Source organism: Bos taurus, chromosome 16, assembly GCF_002263795.3.
Source record: "Bos taurus isolate L1 Dominette 01449 registration number 42190680 breed Hereford chromosome 16, ARS-UCD2.0, whole genome shotgun sequence".
Taxonomy (NCBI): domain Eukaryota; kingdom Metazoa; phylum Chordata; class Mammalia; order Artiodactyla; family Bovidae; genus Bos; species Bos taurus.
The window spans coordinates 21,370,932-21,391,273 of NC_037343.1; the positions used below are offsets into that span (position 1 = coordinate 21,370,932).

The window sequence follows — 20,342 nt, forward strand, 5'->3', positions numbered from 1 at the left end:
AAGTAGTTAAAAAGGAAGCCTAGGAACAGAGGAGAGAAGAGAATGTAAAGGAAAAAAAGTGGAATAATGTAGACTGTCACAGAGGCCTAAGGAAAAGACCGTTCAGAGAGGCCTTTATCATCACCTTCAAACACTGTCCCTGAAGATGATGCCAGATGGTTAGAGAGAAAAAGCTTATTTGAATTGCTTTTCTTTATCACTGGTGCTTTCAGTTGCTTCCAGTTTCATCCAGTAACCAAACCATTCTCAATGATTTTTGTCATGTGCTTCTGTTCATGGTTGTAATTCAGCTGTGCTGTGCTGTGCTTAGTTGCTCAGTCATGTCCGACTCTGTGATTCCATGGACTGCACACAGCCCGCCAGGCTCCTCTGTCCATGGGGATTCTCCAGGCAAGAATACTGGAGTGGGTTGCCATGCCCTCCTCCAGGAGATCTTCCCAACCCAGTGATTGAACCCAGGTCTCCTGCATTGCAGGCAGATTCTTTACCAGTTGAGCTACCAGGGAAGTCCATAATTCAGCTAGGTCATCATAACGAGGACATGAACTTAGAAGTCCTCTTGACTAAATGTGATGGTTGCATCATCTCTATTTCATGGCATCTCTGAGCTCCTTAGCTAAGGATAAGAATGGAGTTCTGGTTATGAAATGAAATCCCTTCCTATGATTGTAAAAAGTAAGGTTTAGGACTTTGGGATTATTAACATAGCACCACGATAGACTGAGCTAACTAGCTAAACTTTTGATTCATGTTGTATTGTATGTGCCCAATTGATTCAATGGATCAACAGGTTATTACTTTAAAGAAATATATATGTGTGTGTGTGTGTGTATATATATATATATATATATATATACATAAAGTATATAGTTCCTTTTAACAACTGGTTGTTAGCAAAGAGGAGGACAGAAAAGACAAATATTAATATATGGAATGTGATTTCTTCCAAGTGACTTGCAGAATAATGTAAACCTTTTGCTCATTGGTTATGATGTTGATCCATCTTGTGAAAATTGTGCTCCTAATAACACAGAAGACCCAATAAACTCTTCACTTTTCTGTTTTCCATCTTGGCTCTTCAGTCTTGCAGTTGAGTTCCTGTTCATCATGCCAGAGATCAACTAAATTCTCAGAAACAGATGGTGTTCCCTTTACTACCAACTCATCCCTCTGTAGTTCTACAGTTGGCAAGGCCAGATGGAGTCACATCCTGAAATTAAACTTCTCACCAAATTCTTATAAAGTAAGCAGACGTGTTATTAATATGGACTTCTGGACGTGGAACAATACACAGAGATGATTGATTAGAAATGCTAATTAAAGGCAACACAGTGGAAGGACTGAAGCAGTGAGTTCATTCTGAAAATAAGGAGCGGATTTATATCCCCTATTCTTTGAGTCACAAAACTGAATCAGGAATATATTTTCAAGTGGTTGGCCAAATGACCATTGCTTGCTTGTGGTTTTGCATTTATTCTCAGACATCTAAAACTGCAAGCAGATAAATCCAGCAGAACTCATAGATGATATATTAAGTCTCAGAAATATTTTTTTTACTTGGGTACAGAAAAATTGGAGCAGACTCAAACTTCTCTTAAGTCCACTGGTGTTTCGTTATCCAAAATTCACTTTAAAAAGGAAATCTAATGATATGCTTAGTGTGACAAGGAGCTTAGAGAGGTGATTCACTAGAAGAATTAGGAAAAAAAATATATGCTGTCCCCGTGGTACAAACTGTAAAACCAACCCAGAGCAGAAGGGAAATATCCAAAGCTATAGGCTGGTTTCGTCCGAGTCATTCCAAGTCAAGTCATTATTTAAATACCATTTTTAGTAACTCAAGCTCAGTTACGTTTTTGTTTTTTTTTTTTTTTTTTGCATCCTCCTAAGAGAACATTTGAAAACAGTGGACCATGACAGGGTTCCATTATGTAAATATATAAAATATTAAAAAATATAGCTATTTTAAAAAACAAATGAATCAGGAATGAATGCATACAAGAATGAATGAATGGGAAGATGACTTCAAAGGCATGAAGTTTACAAACATGCCACTGTTATTCCATGTTTTTGTTTGTTTTACTAAGTTGTGTCTGACTCTTTGTGACCCCACGGACTGCCAAGCTCCTCTGTCCATGGGATTCTGTAGGCAAGAATACTGGAGTGGGTTGCCATTCCCTTCTCCAGGGGATCTTCCTAACCCAAAGATTGAACCTGCATCTCCTGCATCTCCTTCATTGGTAGGCAGATTCTTTACCACTGAGCCACCTGAGAAGCCCATGGAGTATTATGATGCAGCCAAATAATAAAGCATGCAGACATGCTATCAGCCTAAGCTAGCATCAGTGCAGGTTACTGAAAGACAGAAAACTAGCTATCACCTTGGGATCTCTAACAATAAACATATTTACTTCAAAATCATTCACAGTAGTAAATTATGGAATATGTCCTAAACCTGGCATTCATTTTTCCTCATTAAATAAGTCTTCCAAAAAGGCTTTAGATCATTTAAAGCATCTGATCAAACAGGCTGTCTATTCACATAGCAGTTTATAAGTAAACAATATTTAAACCCATTTAAGGAGATTTCCAAATAACCCAAGGTCTAGAAGAGGTCGTCTGTTTCTGCCTCTCTGGATGTAACTACCTTTCAGCCCCTACGAGTCTCCAAGGCACGAGGTCTTGTAAACTCACTAATATTTAGGATGCTTTGGGGGACGTGACCACATCATTCCTGCTATTTCTTCTTCTTCAAACCTTTATTACAGTTGTCAAGGAAATCTGAAGATTTTTCAAATGTCTAATCTCCCTGTCATGTTTTGAGAGGTTGAATTTAGACACCTTTTTTTCACCCTGTCTTTGCTCAAAAAGGCCCAGGATGACAGCCCCGCAGAAGCAGAAGATGGAAAAGGGCATTGAAAGTTCTTTTAGACTTTGGTAAGCTGAGAGTGATTAAAAGGAGAAAGGAGATTGAATGAGATCACTTTCCCAAAGCTTTACATGCTCTCTGATATAATGCTCTCAAAAGAGGCTTGTACAGTGAAGTCATTTTGGCTTTGGTGCTGTGCTTCGTGAAAGCCATGGATTTGAAGGAGCTTTCTGAATAGAGCTCTGTGGTAATACATCAATAAATCTGACCTATCATCGAGAGGAGCATTTTTAATAGCAGGCTTGGCAAGGGAAACAAAATTTGCAGATTACATGGCTACTTTATTTCATAGGAAAAAATAAAAACAATTATGCAATCCTTAATCCCTCTGATATAAGTTACTTTGCAATGACTCGTAGACACCAGAAGGTATTAGTCAGGGTCTAATCAGGATACAAAACCATGTAGCAATTGGAATGTGAGTTTAACATAGAAAAATAGTAACCATAGTGGAAGATCGGAGCGCCAAGGGTGGGCTAGTCAGCATATTTGCATGTGTGTGTGTGCTCAGCCGCTCAGTTATGTCTGGCTCTTTGCAACCCCATGGACTGTAGCCCACCAGATTCCACTGTCCATGGGGTTCTCTAGGCAAGAGTACTGGAGTGAGTTGCCATTTCCTCCTCCAAGGGATCTTCCTGAGCCAGGGATCAAACCCGTGTCTCTTGCGACTCCTGCATTGGAAGGCGGATTCTTTACCACTGAGCCACCTGGGAAGCCCAGTAAGAAGTACAAAGAACTCTAAAGAATATAGGAATAACAGACAAAAAAGCAGCCACTAGCCCCATGGTTAATAGACTAAATCTAAGGAAGAGAAACTGCCTGCTGGGGCTTTTGGAGGACTTGACTCTGGCTCAGCATTTGAAACCAGCAGAAAGTTGCTGTAAGTCTACCCTTTAGGGTGTTGGGGAAAGCTCTTCACAGGAGGTGGCTCTCTGGAGCTGCTCTGACTGCAAAACTGCTGTGGGGTGTGAAGGTTCCTGGCGGTGCTGCTGGCTGCCACACACTGCAAGAGTCAGACACTGGAAAGATTGTGGTGCAAGAGCTGGGTGCTCAGAAAGCTGCCCATACTGCTGAGGCCAAACTGCCCATGCTTCGGGAATCAGATACTGAAGATGCCACCTATACCACAGGGGACTTTCCAGGAAGCTCAAACAGTAAAGAATCTTCCTGCAATGCAGGAGACCCACTGGGTCAGGGATCCTGGGTCAGGAAGATTCCCCTGGAGAAGGGAGTGGCTACCCACTCCAGTATTCTCACCTGGAAAATCCCGTGGACAGAGGGGCTTGGCGGGCTACATTCCATGGAGTCGCAAAGAGTCAAACATGACTGAGCAACTATCATTTCACTTCATACCACAGGGGGCTTCCCAGGTGATGCTAGAGGTAAAGAATCTGCCTGACAATCCAGGAGACACAAAAGACGTGGGCTTGATCCCTGGGTCTGGAAGGTTCCCTGGAGAAGGGAGTGGCTACCCACTCCAGTATTCTTGCCTGGAAAAGTCCATGGACAGAAGAGCCTGGTGGTCTACAGTCCCTGGGGTCACCAAGAGTCAGACATTACTGAGCACAGCCCCCGCCGACACGTACCATAGGAGTCTGGCACTGAAGAAGTTGCACGTGCTGTGGAAGCCTGAGGCTGGAGAAGTCACCCAAGTTGGAGGAGCAGCCCCCACTCTAGGAACCTGCCTATGAAGCCAGGAAGCAAGGCCCTTCCTCCCTGCGACTCTCTATTGCCCTCTTGTGACAACACTTAACATCCCATCAGACAGCTGACAAAGGCAGACAGCTTACAGGTTGGGCAAGGAAGTGGGAGCTGAAATGTCATGAAAAGATAACTGGCAGAATACATACTTTAATGCAGCTCCTATACTTGGGATAGTGTTCTTTCATCTGCGAAGGGTTCTTTCTGATGCTTGTACCTGAATGACTGCTCGGGAACATTACTCTTTACTAGCACCTCCAAACATTTGACAAAGTTCACATCTTTATCACCAGTATAGATGATAGCTTCTATACAAATACGTGTATGTAGCTTAAATAACAATATACGTATATTTATAACATGCTGGTGAATCCATCCAACTCTTCACATTCCTATCTCTAAATACAGACACACCCCCTGCCCAGGTTTGAAATTGTCCCTGAATGATCATAGGTCAGTGTCCACATGACACCAGGAACAAGCTTCTAGTTGTCCTTTCCCAGTGGAGTCACAAGGATAGCACTTATTTTTCCCAGTAACGATACGTGGCAGTATGCAGTGCCCATCAGGGAAGCTCACTTGAGCCTTGGTGTCCAGGGTCTTTACTGGGGGTCAGTCTGATAGATGTGGCTGAACTCCAGCCTCTCCAGAGGTCAATCAGATACCCGCAGGGCCCACATAAATCAAAATGTTTGCTTAGTGATGCTATGTTAACATATAGCACATCTGCCATGGCCCAAAGTCCCCAGGTACACGAGGGCAGTCCCACCGGGCACAATAACCCAAGGGCTTATGGGTTACCTCTCAGGAGTCTGAAAAGACCCAGGGCTTTCCTTGAGGTGTGCACAGTGTGGCCAATCCTGAGTAAATCCTTTACTATTTATCATTTGACCTCCATCTTTGCCTCGTTGCCTTCATCTATAAACTAAGGCGAGATGGACCAAGATAATCTAGCTCTAAGGGACCACACTGATTCATTTATTTATTTTTGTTAAGCAACACAGTAGTAGAGTAAGTTTTAAAGAGTACTCTCAATACAAAGCAAAGATTTTTTTAAAATGTCTTTCTTAAGGTTAAGTGATAGCTCTCTTTATCTTTGCATCAATAAAGACAAATGGCATTTTTTCAAGCCACACTCCCTTCTGGCCCTCCCACTCTGCCTAATATCCCCACCCAAATCTCTGGAAAATGAGTGTCCCTCAGGAGACTGTGAAGATTAGTTCAGGCTAATTGCTGCTGGATAAGTAGTGTTTAGCAGCTGTTTAAAATAAGAGGAAAAAGGGAGATGAGTTTGTTTTGCAGCAAAAGAATTTAAGGACAATTTGCTAACTAAGGAGAACATGAAAAACTAAAAAGGTTAGCAAGGTTTAAGGAATCTCCTGGTCTAGGGGAAAAATCAGAAAGTGAATTCCTTTAATTTTCTGGAGAGTTCAAGTTTCAGTTCAGTTCAGTTCAGTTCAGTCGCTCAGTCGTGTCCGACTCTTTGCGACCCCATGAATCGCAGCACGCCAGGCCTCCCTGTCCATCACCAACTCCCAGAGTTCACTCAGACTCATGTCCATCGAGTCAGTGATGCCATCCAGCTATCTCATCCTCTGTCGTCCCCTTCTCCCGCCCCCAATCCCTCCCAGCATCAGAGTCTTTTCCAATGAGTCAGCTTTTCGCATGAGGTGGCCAAAGTACTAGAGTTTCAGCTTTAGCATCATTCCTTCCAAGGAACAGCCAGAGCTGATCTCCTTTAGAATGGACTGGTTGGATCTCCTTGCAGTCCAAGGGGCTCTCAAGAGTCTTCTCCAACACCACAGTTCAAAAACATCAATTCTTTGGTGCTCAGCTTTCTTCACAGTCCAACTCTCGTATCCATACATGACCACTGGAAAGACCATAGCCTTGACTAGATGGACCTTTGTTGGCAAAGTGATGTCTGCTTTTCAATATGCTATCTAGGTTGGTCATAACTTTTCTTCCAAGGAGTAAGTGTCTTTTAATTTCGTGGCTGCAGTCACCATCTGCAGTGATTTTGGAGCCAAAAAAATAAAGTCTGACACTGTTTCCACTGTTTCCCCATCTATTTCCCATGAAGTTCAAGTTTAAATCTGAGCTTATGAAGATGTTGGGTTTGTTGTTGTTCTTGTTGTTCTGCTAGGCTCAGAAGCTAAACCACATCCAAAATAAACTCAGCAGATCAGGCTGCAAAAGCAGAATAGAATGTTTCAGTAAACAGACATATTTACAATGCTTCCCACTTCAGTTTCAGCTGAGGCTGAAGGTGGATTAATTGTGGAGTACTGTATTGAAGTTATTTGGGATAAGAAATGCTAAAACCTTAGAGGTATGTTTTGAGCAGGATCGGGTTTCTGTTCCAAGGAAGCCAAAATGAATTTGAAAGCCATGATTGCCATACCCTCAGAGAAGGAAATTCTCTATCAAAGAGCAAGGCAGTCAGAACCTGGGTGAGCAAGTAAGTTTGACTCTGCGTGTGTGTGTGTTAGTTGCTCAGTCATGACCAACTCTTGGCAACCCCGTGGTCTGTAGCCCGCCAGGCTCCTCTGTCCATGGGATTTCGCAGGCAAGAGTACTGGAGTGGGTAGCCATTCCCTTCTCCAGGAGATCTTCCCCACCCAGGGATCAAACCCAGGTCTACCGCATTTTGGGCAGATATGTTTTTACCATCTGAGTTACCAGAAAGCCCTAATTCCACTTTGGGGGAGGCCAATTAACATCCACTACATGCCGTCACTTCCAGCTGACTGGTACCCCCTTCACTGTTTTTATAGAGTGGCATCTTTAGGGGGTGTAGGAGGCCGTTATAGGAAATCATTACTCCCGGAGTAGGCGAGGACAGTATATCACTAAACTTCATCCTGGAAAGTGGGAGGCAATTCACAGTTTGTATAATTCTAGAATGGTCCCATTAGGTTAAGATCTCATCTATTATGAAAATGAGAGAGAGACAATGACACAGAACCTAACTGGGGAAGAACCGCTTTGGGCCTAAGCAAAATTAGCATTAAATTCACTAAGATTTTAGCTCCAGACTCAAACACAAATCATCAAAGATGCATAGAGTAAGAAATGATAAATATATCCTTTTATTAACGTATTGAGAAGTGTTACCTTTACTTTTTCTTTTTTTTTAATGAATTTATTTATGGCTGCACTGGGTCTTCGTTGCTGCTCGTAGGCTTTTCCCAGTTGCCGTGAGTGGGGGCTACGCCCTAGCTGCAGTGCATAGACTTCTCACTGCCACGACTCCTCTTTTGCTGCAGAGCACAGGCTCTAGGTGCATGGGCTTCAGTAACTGTGGTACATGAGCTCAGTAGTTGTGGCTCACAGACTTAGTTGCCCTGCGGCATGTTGAATCTTCCTGGACCAGGAATCAAACCCATGTTCCCTGTGTTGGCAGGTGGATTCTTAACCATTGGGCTACCAGGGAATTCTGGTAAATATATTCTTAATATGAGCTAGTTGACTAATTTTGAGAAGTTGTCAGCTGCTACAGACTGAATGTTTGTGTCCCTCACCCCCCAATTCATATCTTGAAACCTATTCTTCAACATGATGGTATTTAGAGATGGGGTTTTTGGAGAGGTGGTTAGGCCATCAGGGTGGAGCCCTCGTGAATGGGATTAGTGCCTTTATAAAAGAGACCCCAGAAAACTCCCTTACTCTTTCCACCATGTGAAGACACAGCAGGAAGACAGCCATCTATGAACCAGGAAGCAAGCTCCCAGCAGACACAATCTGCCAGAGCCTTGATCTTGGACTTTTCAATCTCTAGAATTGTGAGAAACGGATATTTGTTGTTTAAGCCACCAGTGTATGTTGTGTCTGTTAGAGCATCCTGGAAGGACTTAAACAGCACACCACTTAACCAGTCGGATAAAATAAACACTATAGTTTGAGGATCAGAAAAGTTTCCTAGGCTGTCCTCACCGGTGCTACCTTGAGTCCAATCAACAGCAGCATCCACAGTGCCCCCGGAAGACTGTTAGGGATGCAGTATCAGGTACCGTGGAGACTACAGAATCAGACGCTGCATCTTCACAGGATCCTTGGGAGTTCAGAGACCCATTCATTCAAGTTTCAGAAGCACGGCTTGCAAATCTGGCCAGCTGCCAGTTTTTCTAAGTAAAGGTTTCTGAGTCGAGCTTTTTCGATTATGTCTTGTCCACAGCTACTTTTGCAGGACAATAGCAGAGCTGGGTACTTGTGACAGAGAATGTATTGCCCACAAAGCCTAAAATATTTACCATCTGGCCCTTTTCAGAAAAAAATCTGCTTGTTCCTGTGGTCCCTGTAAGATTTTCTAGAATATTGTTTCCTTGTTTGGTTGAGACAGGAAGGAAACTATTCTCTATTATCTGTGATAACACAGGGGCTTTTAGATTAGGGTTTTTACACCTTTCTCACTTTTAATTTCCATAATAATCTTTTTGCAGATAGAGTACACAATGTGTTCAAGATCCCGAATCTAGTTAGTGGTGGAACCAGACCTCAAGTCAGGACAGTCTGACTCCAAGTGCCATGACCTTTCATCAGCACCATGACTCACCCCATAAGAAGTTGAGAGCCTCGATGTTCTGCTTATCCAGGGGGTTAACTAGCCTTGGAAAAGAGAGCTACTGTTCCCCCAGATTTATCCATGACAGAATTATTACAAAAATCCAACTTTCTAATTCACTCTGAGAAATCGTGCCACTCTGCAGACCCGTAGATGGCAAATGTACTCTGAAGACCAAATTAAGGACAGAAGGAGACTTGGAGGGTTTCTGGAATCAGAGTTGGTCTCTGCACAGATGGGCCCTCCTGAGCCTCTGTGGCGGCAGGGCTCCACTTCCCCAGCTCCTGCTGGAAATTAGAGCCCATTTCACTGCTAAGTTCCCTACTTTCAAATTCCAATGATTTATTTGAATGATATCAACTTTGTGGTTAAGAGAAGGTCCCCAATTTTTGTGAACAGAGTCATTTATTCAAAGGAGTAGGAGTAGATTAATCCTGTCTCTGTTCTCCAGAAACTGACAGTGAAATCAGTTGAAAATAAGAAAGAGTGGTGTTTAAAATGGAAAACAACCCAAGCTCACTGGGCGTGTACACTCTGCTATATTTAAAATGGATAATCAGCATGGACCTCCTGTACAGCACGGGGAACCCTGCTCACTGTTACACGGCAGGCTGGATGGGAGGGGAATTTGCCGGAGAATGGATACGTGTATATGTATGGCTGAGTCCCTTGGCTGTCCACCTGTAAGTATCGCAATATTGTTGATCAGCTATACCCCAAAAGAAAATAAAAAGTTTAAATTAAAAAAAAAAAAAAAAAGGAAGACGCTATCTTGGAAACTAGAGCCTGAGTCAGTCTGGATGACTAGAAGTGCAAGCACAGCTATGAAAAGCTTTGACTTAATACTTTGTTTTAATCACCTTTCTCTCATGGATGTTTATTGTCTCTCTCTCCTTAGCCTTATTAACCCACTTCATCTAAATACACTCACCTTTCATGTCTAGAAAGCACTACTCATTTTCCCTTTATCTTTTTTTACTTCTTTTAAGATTTCAAGGTAAGTGGAGAAAAGGATTAAAAGTAGTTGGATAATTTTGCAATATAAAGTAAATTGTGCAAAAATATGTGACTGTTGAGGTCATCTTATTTTCTAGATTAGAGTGGAAGGTACTGACTACCACAGACCAATAATTTACCCTTTTGAAAACCTCCTAAAATGCCCTGTGTGCATAGTGTCATACACACAGTTTCTTTTTCTTTTCCAAACTCTGAACTTTAAATAACACAACCAACTGCAGTGGTGAATTTGGATTGTTCTCACATTGTTCTCTAGTTCTGAATTCGACCTTAGCTTCCTACCAAGACTACAAACCCCTTGAAGCTAAATATTTTACTAATATTCTTGGAGCATCCTCTTTAATTCTTGCCTGGGCCCCAAGTAAAATTTAATACTTGATTCTCAGTTGAGAGGGTGGGCCCATTGTATGACTGTTTTTCTGGCCCCTAACACAGTGCCCTTTATAGAATAAATACTGAAGAAACATTTGTTGTATAATCCTTTGCCAAAAAAAAAATATATATTTTTTAAAACAACAAAATGAAAAATAGTCCATCAAAAGTAAAAAATGGCTGAAACTTCACTATAGGTACACAGCAGGAAGTACGGTCTTTGTTAAAAAAAAAAAAAAAACTGGTCCATAGAGTAGGGCTTGTAATCCCTGTTGGAAATACACAGGCCTTCATGGCTATTCATCCATTCTCCAACACACACTTGTCTGTCTGCTCTCTGGAGAGCATGTCAGCTTAGACCTACCATCTCATCAGCATTTATGAATATGTATTGTTTGTTAGCCACCACTATCCAAAAAAAAAAGAAAAGAAAGCTTTAGTCCAAACAACATTGACATTAACACGGGCTCAAGATTTCTTCCAGACACCAAATGTTCTGGGCAGCCAGATGGTAGCCTGATCTCAAGGTTGGAAGAAAAAAAAACATATTTGATGGCTTTGATTTTCAGGTACCTTTTCTGCCCTACAGTCAATAGAGGACTTTGCAGAAGATTTCACTGCAAAGAAAGGATCTGGAAAGGAAAAATAAAATGTGTTTCCATCCTGACAGCCCAGGAGCAGCAGGCTGACTCATCTAAGTATTTAGCAACCACCACAAATGAAAGTCAAGTCCTCATGTTTAGCACTGAAGACATTTATGAAAAGACCTTTCTCATAAGGGCTTGAGTAGTGTGAACTAAAGAGACATATCCTTTACCTTTGGTGAATTACTCTAGGAAAGATCATTTATTACATTCAGTTAATATGTACTGAGGGCCAATGGCACTGTCTATAAGCTGGATAAAGAGTAGAGATAGATTTGCAGGAAAGGAATAGCGATACAGACGTAGAAAATGGACATGTGGATGGCGGAGGGGATGGGGAGGTTAGGACAAATTGGGAGAGTAGCGTTGACACGTCTACACTGGTTTCCCTGGTGATAGACGGCTAGTGGGAAGCTGCTCTATAGCACAGGGAGCTCAACTTGGTGCTTTGTGATGAGCTAGAGGGATGGGATGGGGGTGGGAGGGAGGTCCTGAGGGAGGGGATATATGTATACATATAGCTGATTCACTTCACTGTACAGCAGAAACTAACACAGCTTTGTAAAGCGATATACTCCAATAAACAAAAGTAAACCCCAATTCCTGATCTCACTGAGCTTACATTTCAGTGGGAGAAAGACCTCAAAGAATAAGTAAAATGCAGCAGTATGAGTGGGAAGGTGCTAAATGGGAAGAAGGGGCTGGGGGGAAGGGCTGGAATTTGACACAGGGTGTCAGGGGTGGTCTGGCTAGGAATGTGGACGCCCGGAGTCCACCTCCTAAGACCTCCCCGTGGTGGTGACTGCTTCAGGAATGGGCAGGCACCCAAATGTGACAACGGAGACCCTCAAAACAGCCAGGAGCAAAGGGCAGGGCGGTGCATCAGACATTGGCCCCGTGTGCTGGTGTCAGCCAGGGCCTTAGTCGAGGGAGCGAGTGTCAATGTCAGGCAGGTGCTTAATTATGACGGTGTCAGAGGGGAGGAGAGATTGGAGGCGCTCCTTGAAGAAGAGAGGACTAATGTAATCTGATCACACTTGAGAGTTTGTCTGGAATAATAATTTTCTCAGGACAAACAGGGTGCCCTTTGCATGGACTACTTTAGTTGAAACTTTAATAGGCAGCAAACTGAGGGCATACCAGCCAGTGTACCTCCTTCCTCACCTCCCACTCCTGCTCCCTTACTTTCCCCGTCCCTCTCCAAGCCTTGTAGTCAGTAAGCAGACTCCTCTTAGGCCAAAGGATAGCAAATGCAATGAACAGCTTGTTATATCAAGTGCTCTCAATTTTCCTTCCACAAAACCAAAGGGGCCACAAAAATTTCCTCCTTTTGCAACAAAATGTCAGTCTCCATTATCAGCTGGTACTAGCTGGGGGCCACTCTTGTTTCCTATTGCTGTGAGGCACATATGGCTGTGTGGAGAGGACCCCACAAATCATCCAGGAAGTTCATTTTTATTAGGAGCTTCTGCTTAATTAAGAGATGCATCATGCTCCATCAATCAACTTCTGTTGCGTTCGCGTCATCCCCAGTCACTCCACGACTAATAGATGTAATTCTGGGGCTTAGGGAAAAAGCAAAGATCTGAGGCGTCCTGGCTCCAAAAGCCAAGGGAGTGCATCTGGCCACTGCAGCATCGTGGTGGCAAGTCCCTTCAAAAATAAGACTGTGACTACAGAGACAGGGACTGGGGAGTGCTCTGAGTGCCTTTACTCTTCAAAGATGTGAACTTTGATTCATTGGACCAGATGCCTGTTAAGATGAACAGTGCTTCAACATGTCCATATTAAAAACACAATTGTATACAATAGAGTGAATTGTAATTTTCATTATTTAGAAAATGTTCATATTGTAATGCAGGAGACCCCTGGGTCTCGATTCCTGTGTCAATTCCTGGGTCGGGAAGATCCCCTGGAGAAGGGATAGGCTACCCACTCCAGTGTTCTTGGACTTCCCTTGTGGCTCAGCTGGTAAAGAATCTGCCTGCAATGTGGGAGATCTGGGTCAGTCTCTGGGTTGGGAAGATCCCCTGGAGAGGGGGAAGGTTACCCACTCTGGTATTCTGGCCGGGCGAATTCCATGGACTGTATAGTCCATGGACTCGCAAAGAGTCGGACATGACTGAGTGACTTCCACTTTTCACTTTTTCATATTGTAAGGTATGTAGAATCCCACAAGGCAAAATTGATGGACAAGAATGGGACCGTTGTATTTGTTTAACTCTTTTTGCCCCCGTTTAGATGCCTTATTCAAGGCAGGCAGTAAGTCAACACTACTCTTTTATAGCATCTTTCCCAAAGCACCTTCCAAGTACAGTCTATGCACATTATTCACGGATTCTGTATATGTGAATTCACCTACTTGCTAAAATAGCTGATTCTAGTCTTGAGGAGAAAAAAAAAGCTTGGATCATGTCAAAAAAACTTAAGAGTCAACCATAAAGAGCTTTTCGGTAACAAAACTAGAATGGTTGGAGGAAAAAATTATCCAATTTATGGTATTGGACTATAATCCAAGGAATATAATACTTAAACATGAGTGTATACTGATATAAATATGTAAACAGGGAAAACACACCTCCCCTATAGAAGCATCAGAAATAACATGGGTAGAGATCCACCCCCTCCTCCAAGACATTCCCCCATCCAGGAGAGGAAACTCAATCCCCCTTTCCCCTTCCCAGGAATCGAACCCACCTCTTGATGTCTCCTGTGTTATCAGGTAGGTTGTTTACCACTAGAGCCACTTGGGAAGCCCCAGGAATTTCCCCTTCCCTGTGTTGGCTGGACTTAATAACTCACTTCCAAAAAATAGAATATGGAAAGGGGGAAAAAATGTAACTTTACAGTGGAGAAAACTGCCTCAACCAAATAATTGGTTGATACCACCTCAACCAAATAATTAAAATTAACATCACTTGTGGTAATTACATGGCTCACGTGCACTCCCTGACATAATGCGTGCTTTACTTCACTGGTATTTTCCCCCAAGCCTTTAACCCTATTATAAAATAAAATTGAGGAACATTCTATAAAATTCCTAACCAGAACCCTTTAAAACTGTCAAGGTTATAAAAAGACGAAGAAACTTATCACAGACCAGAGGAGACGAAGGAGACATGACAAATGAATGCACTGTGGTATCCTGAATTGGAACAGAGAAGGACATTAGTAAAAAAAACTGGTGAAATCCAAACAGTCTGTCGCTTAGTCAGTGGTGTTATTTCAGTGCTAATTTCTTAGTTTTGACAAACATACACAGCGATGTAAGATGTTAACATTCAAGAAAGCTGAGTGGTGTCGGAACTTTCTGTACTGTTTCTGTGGCTTTTCTATAAATCTAAAAATTGTCTCTGAATAAATAGCTAAAATGAATACATACATACATACATAGATAAATCATGTAATATTTTATTACAAATACTTGATGTTTCAAACACAACAGAAGTGATTAAAAGTGAGGTAGGGGGAGGAATCAAGATTTTTTCCCCCTAATCTACAGATTCTATTCAAACTCTATTCATGTATTCTCCACTTTGCATTTTATGGGCTTCCCTGGTAGCTCAGCTGATAAAGAATCTGCCTGCAATTCAGGAGACTTGGGTTCCATCCCTGGGTTGGGAAGATCCCCTGGAGAAGGGAACAGCTACCCACTCCAGTATTCTGGCCTGGAGAAGTCCATGGACAAAGGAGCCTGGCAGGCTACAGTCCGTGGGATCACAAAGAGTTGGAGACCACGGAGCAACTTTCACTTTCGCTTTAGAGTTTATAGAGGGTGGATAGAAGCAAATATGAAGCAAGATGAAGAATAGAAGAGAAAGAGGAGAATTAAGAATGTAACTAATTAAAACTTTCAGAACTATACAAGCCATGGGTAATTCTTCCTAAGAGCTCAAGTGTCAATATGATTCAGCAAAATTGAAATAATGAAAATCAACAAAACCATGAGTGGCTCAGAACCTGTCTGAAAACTCAAATTCTGGAACTCTAAACTTCATTCCTGCTTTGGATATCATTGACCTGCCTTCTAACTTCTGTTTATTCACAGAATAATTGCTGTGTTTATCTCCCACCAGCTACTTTAGATTAGAATGGCTATTTTTGTTTCATTACGGTTTAATTGGGTTTCCCCTGTGGCTCAGCAGTAAAAAATCTGCCTGCAATGCAGGAGCCACAGGAGACATAGATTCAATCCCAGGGTTGGGAAGATCCCCTGGAGGAGGGCCTGGCAACCCACTCTAGCGTTCTTGCCTGGAGAATCCCATGGACAGAGGAGCCTGATGGGCTACAGTCCAGGGGGTCGCAAAGAGTGGGACACAACTGAATCAATTTAGCACACATTGTTAATTACAAACAATATTGTTCAGATCTTTTCAGGGCAGAACATGTCAGTGATAACATCACTTGCAGAAAGAGTTAAAAATATGATAGAAGAATCTGCATTTAAAAAAAATGACATGAGTACATCCAGGGTTAAATTTTGGTCTTGATGCATTTGGCACAGGCATCCCTAAAACCATGGCCTCTTAGCCCAATCTTCATCTATGCCGAGTGGTGCTAAGCTCTTCAAGGCATCGCATCAGTAAGAAGCCTGCAGAGAACTGTTCAGTGGAGGCCAACATACAGTTCACATGAGAGGAAAATCAAATTCCCTTTCAGTTTTGGAGCAGTGAAAGGTGACATGTTAACCCCCTGCATTCTTCCAATAATGAGGAAAGTAAATCTAAGTAATCCCTTACAGTGAATGGGAGGCCACATCAAAATTACAGAGGTCCATGTTTTTCCCTGGTGCTTTTCCAATCATTTTATCCTCTACCCATTTTGTTATGATTCTATTATTTAAATGTCTCATGCCCTATGTGGAAGGTATAAAAACTAGCAGCCAAACATAGAGTATATATTGTTATAATATAAATAAGATGTATTATATTGTTTTGTGTATATTATTATGTACATTCATTATGATAATAAATACCTGAAGGAAGTTTTATACCAATAGGGCATATCTCAGGCCATTTCCCCCCCTTTACTGTTAGATTTTTCTCTCCTGTTGACTGCATTTAGAAGTTTGTGACTGTGGGGAGAATACATAGGTGGGATGATGTAGCCTGAAGCTGCCTCCTCTTGCTACTCTTTGTGAATTGAGTTGGATTATGTCATTTCCTCTGATGCCCTATAACGCAGCCTTAAGAATAATGACCCTGCAATGTGGCTCAGCTGAAAATAGCTTTCCCAGTGCCAGAAAAAGATGATTCATACTTGGCATAGGAGCCATTTCTGGAAACTGCCAGAACAAAGAACAGAGGTGATTCACTAAGGGGCTCCATCATCATCCAACTCTCTCTGGAAATGATGGTACATCACTAAATACAATCCTTCCAACTGATATATTTTCATTTATACCTATGTGCGTATACCATGTACCTCTCTGCTTTTTATGTATATATTTATACTACAGATGTGTTTATAGGTGCACATACAGTATGAATGTATTTAAGGGCATATTGCTGAATGCAAGTTTGTGTACCCAACACACAGCACAGCGAGGCCAAACAAAAACGTTAGAGTTTGGAGGAGAGAAAGGCTTATTGCAGGGCCATGCAAGGTGGCTTGTGTCCCCCAAACCCTGAACTCCTCAGAGGGTTTCAGCAGAACTCTTTTAAAGGCAAGGTGAGGGAGGGGAATCGCAAACTTCTTGGTGTAGGAATTCTTTGTTCTTGCAGCTGTCCACATGGGTCAGGTCACTTCCTGTAAGCCGCCAAGAAAGTAATGTTGTTCTCTGTTCTGCAATTTTTATCTCCATATAAATGGACTCGAATGTCAAAGCCCTGAGAATAGGCTGTTCTTCCTATTTCAGGCTATAGACAACATTCTTTTACAGAAGATGTACAGCCAGCATGACTCAGTACAGGCAACACAATAAATCTAAGATGGAGTCAGATTTGTTCATACCCACAACAGGCAGAGATACAGCAAGTTGTAGACTACAGTTAATTTCCCATTTCCTGATTTTAACTATATGGTCTGAGATAGTTTGAATGGCACCAACCTAAAAATAGGAAGATTCATTGAATCTATAATTCCACCACCGTGAGTCCTCTTGTTCCCCCCAATTACTAAAATCACACTGAAAATAAAAAGACATGTATGGCTATCTCGTCCACTTCTACTGCCTGCCACCAACTTTATAGATGCTTCTAGCCACTTGAGTGATCCATACTTCTGGTGGCAGCGCTCCCCATCACTTCTTGAGGAAGGCTGTATCCTCAGAGCCCGCAGGGAATTCCTAGAGAATGTCTTCTCCGCAGCATCTAATATACCTCATTTGATGACTGTGTTATCATATTCCTCCTTGGCTATGTGTCAAAATGCACATTTATTTTTCTTAATCTTTTCTCAAAAATCAATTCTCTGAGTCCCTTAATCATTTTTATTGATCTCAGTAGAATTTTCTCTGATATGACAGCACCTGTCTGCTCCTGAACTGTTTTACTCATCTTTACCATTCGAGATTCAGCTTCAGCTGGGTACCGCGTAGAGGATGCCAGCTGATTTTTGATCTCACAGAACATCCACTTCCCACCATTTGGTGAGACTCGAAATATATTATAATTGAACCATAACAACTTGCTGCCTCCTCATGAGTGGTGTCTCCTGTGTGTTTTTTCAGTCAGATTCTCCTGTGGATGTAGATTCCTATTACTGAGTGTTTAGTGCATTGTCCAGGTCATGACTCTCTGAGTGTCTAAGGCCACATGTCTAGCTTTGCAACCACAATTCTTTTTCCTATCTCTTTTTTTAAAAGGCACTATATGTCAGCATTAATAGGGGACTAAAATGCAGATATTTTTCAAATTAAAAATGTCCTATTTTCAAAGATGATTGGCTAGCTGTACGTGGGAAGGATTTATTTGATAAACAACAAAGAATATCTGGGAAGTAACACAAGAATCCCAGGTTCATTGCTAGGTCACTGGGTTCCAGGATCCAGGGAAAGGGCAATTGAAATTGTAACCTCCGTCATGGACGGGGGTGTGACTGGTGGGAGACTATGCATGATGACAATTGCTACCATTTTGTAAATGTTTATAAAGTATTGGTTGCTCTTCTAAGGTTTCTCCACATAGTTCATTTAAACTGAAAACAAAAATTGGTGAGAGACACAATTTTGATAGTATGGATATTTTTACAGATACAGTAACCAAGGCGCAAAAACGCTTTAAAACACACTCAAGGTCAGCCTCCATCGTTACTAAGTTGGTAGAGTTGTTTTCAGGCTTCCCTGTTAGCTCAGTTGGTAAAGAATCCACCTGCAATGCAGGAGACCCCGGTTTGATTCCTGGGTTGGGAAGATGCCCTGGAGAAGGGAAAGGCTACCCACTCCAGTATTCTTGGGCTTCCCTTGTGGCTCAGCTAGTAAAGAATCTGCCTGCAATACAGGAGATCTGGGTTCAATCCCTGGGTTGGGAAGATCCCCTGGAGAAGGGAAAGGCTACCCACTCCAGGATTCTGGCCTGGCGAATTCCATGGACTCTATAGTCCATGGGGTCACAAACAGTCAGACATAACTTTCACTTTCAGAGTGGTTTTCAAACCCAGACGGTCAGCTAAGTGACCTGAAGATCTGTTTACTTTTTAGTGTCACAAATAAGCCTTGGGAAGTAGATGTAGATTCAGGTACAGTATTTGTGAAGTATCTGCCCTAGCCTTGGTTCTCAAAAATATACATGTGAAACTTTCTTTGACAGTCAAACTTCCAACAGTGTTATGCCAACTAAGGATTGTTCAGGGAAGTAGATGGTTCCGGTGGGAAAACACTTCTGATTATTCATGGTGTTTAAGGAAAAAGTTTTTCTTTAACTTCTTATCAGTAAATAGCAATAACAAAAATTTACTACTTCACTGAGGCTTCTTTAAAAATTCTTGGCCTGGAGATGGGCATATTGACTCTCATTCCAAAAGCAAATTCTTAAAACTATCCTCAATTGTAAAATCCTTCTTTGTGAATTTTGCTTCATACATGTGCACCAGGTTCCTTTACCACTTGTATGTGCAAATCAACTGCAGCAGAAGGACAAACATTTAGCTGGAAAGGATTAATTCAGAAGGAAAAGCGGTGGATCACCAGGTCCTTCTCAACCCCTCCTATTTCTTTGGCCTTCACTAGAGAAGCGGGAGCGAACCTTCATCTCCTGATTGTAAGGGAGGCCAGCTCAGTTAAGCTAAAATCAAATCCATATTCATCCAATCTCCCCCATTCAGATCACTTATTATGTTCAAATGAAAAGTATAGCATTTCAAGGAGATTCAATTTATGTTCCAAGGGACATAAGAACCATTCTTAAAATGTAAATGATTCTTGCCATGAATTATTCGTGCCAACCTCTGGTCAGATCTCTTAGAACTGTTCCAGGGAACTAAAGATGAATTTCCCATTTCTCATTCCCAGGGTTTAGAGGCCTAAAAGAATAAGTTTTTTAATCTATGACATACTGCCTGTTCCTAAGTGATTCTGGCTGTGTCAATAAATTTGTTCACAGCTCTAATTGTGTTAATGAATTGAACATAATTAAACTTACAACATGTCAGGAGTTTCTTCTGGCAGAACTCAGAAGATTAAAAAAAAAAAAATTCTCTGTGGGAAAACAATAAATGTACTGTAGAACTTCCACCATCACCATTTATCTCCATGGAGAGAAGATTGAAACAAGGGATTCTGAAATTGACTTTTTGAAGCATTTTCCTCTCCAAATAAAGTTTTATTCAGTTTGCTGTGAGTGTGACTTGTCTTTGATTAAATTTACTAGGTTGCAGACTTCTTGAGGACAGAATGTATAGATGATTTTATCTTTATCCCCAATACTTAGTAGGGGGCCTGTTAACATAAAAAATTTTGATGAGTGATTGTGACCATGAAAACAAACTCACTCTAAATAGTTCTACTGGGGCTTGTGGAGAGGAAGGAATCTATATTTATTTGGTCATCTTGTAGGCTCAGAGTGCTGGAGTACAAAATGTTATCTAATTCTCATAAAACCTACTGAAAGAGATATAACAATTCCCATTTTCATAAGTGAGGAAGTTACTCAATGAGGTTGAGTAGCTAAGAGCTCAG

At 41.8% G+C, this 20,342-nt stretch overlaps 1 protein-coding gene across 1 annotated transcript in view; it reads left to right on the forward strand.

Annotated features, from left to right (window-relative positions):
• The window catches only part of SPATA17 (spermatogenesis associated 17), a 265,096-nt gene extending 245,097 nt beyond the window's left edge, over positions 1-19,999 (forward strand). Inside the window, exon 11 of the mRNA XM_002693949.6 lies at positions 1,083-19,999. The gene's annotated coding sequence lies outside the window, so the exon portion shown is untranslated. The remainder of the gene's footprint in view (positions 1-1,082) is intronic.
• The last annotated feature ends 343 nt before the right edge of the window (positions 20,000-20,342 follow it).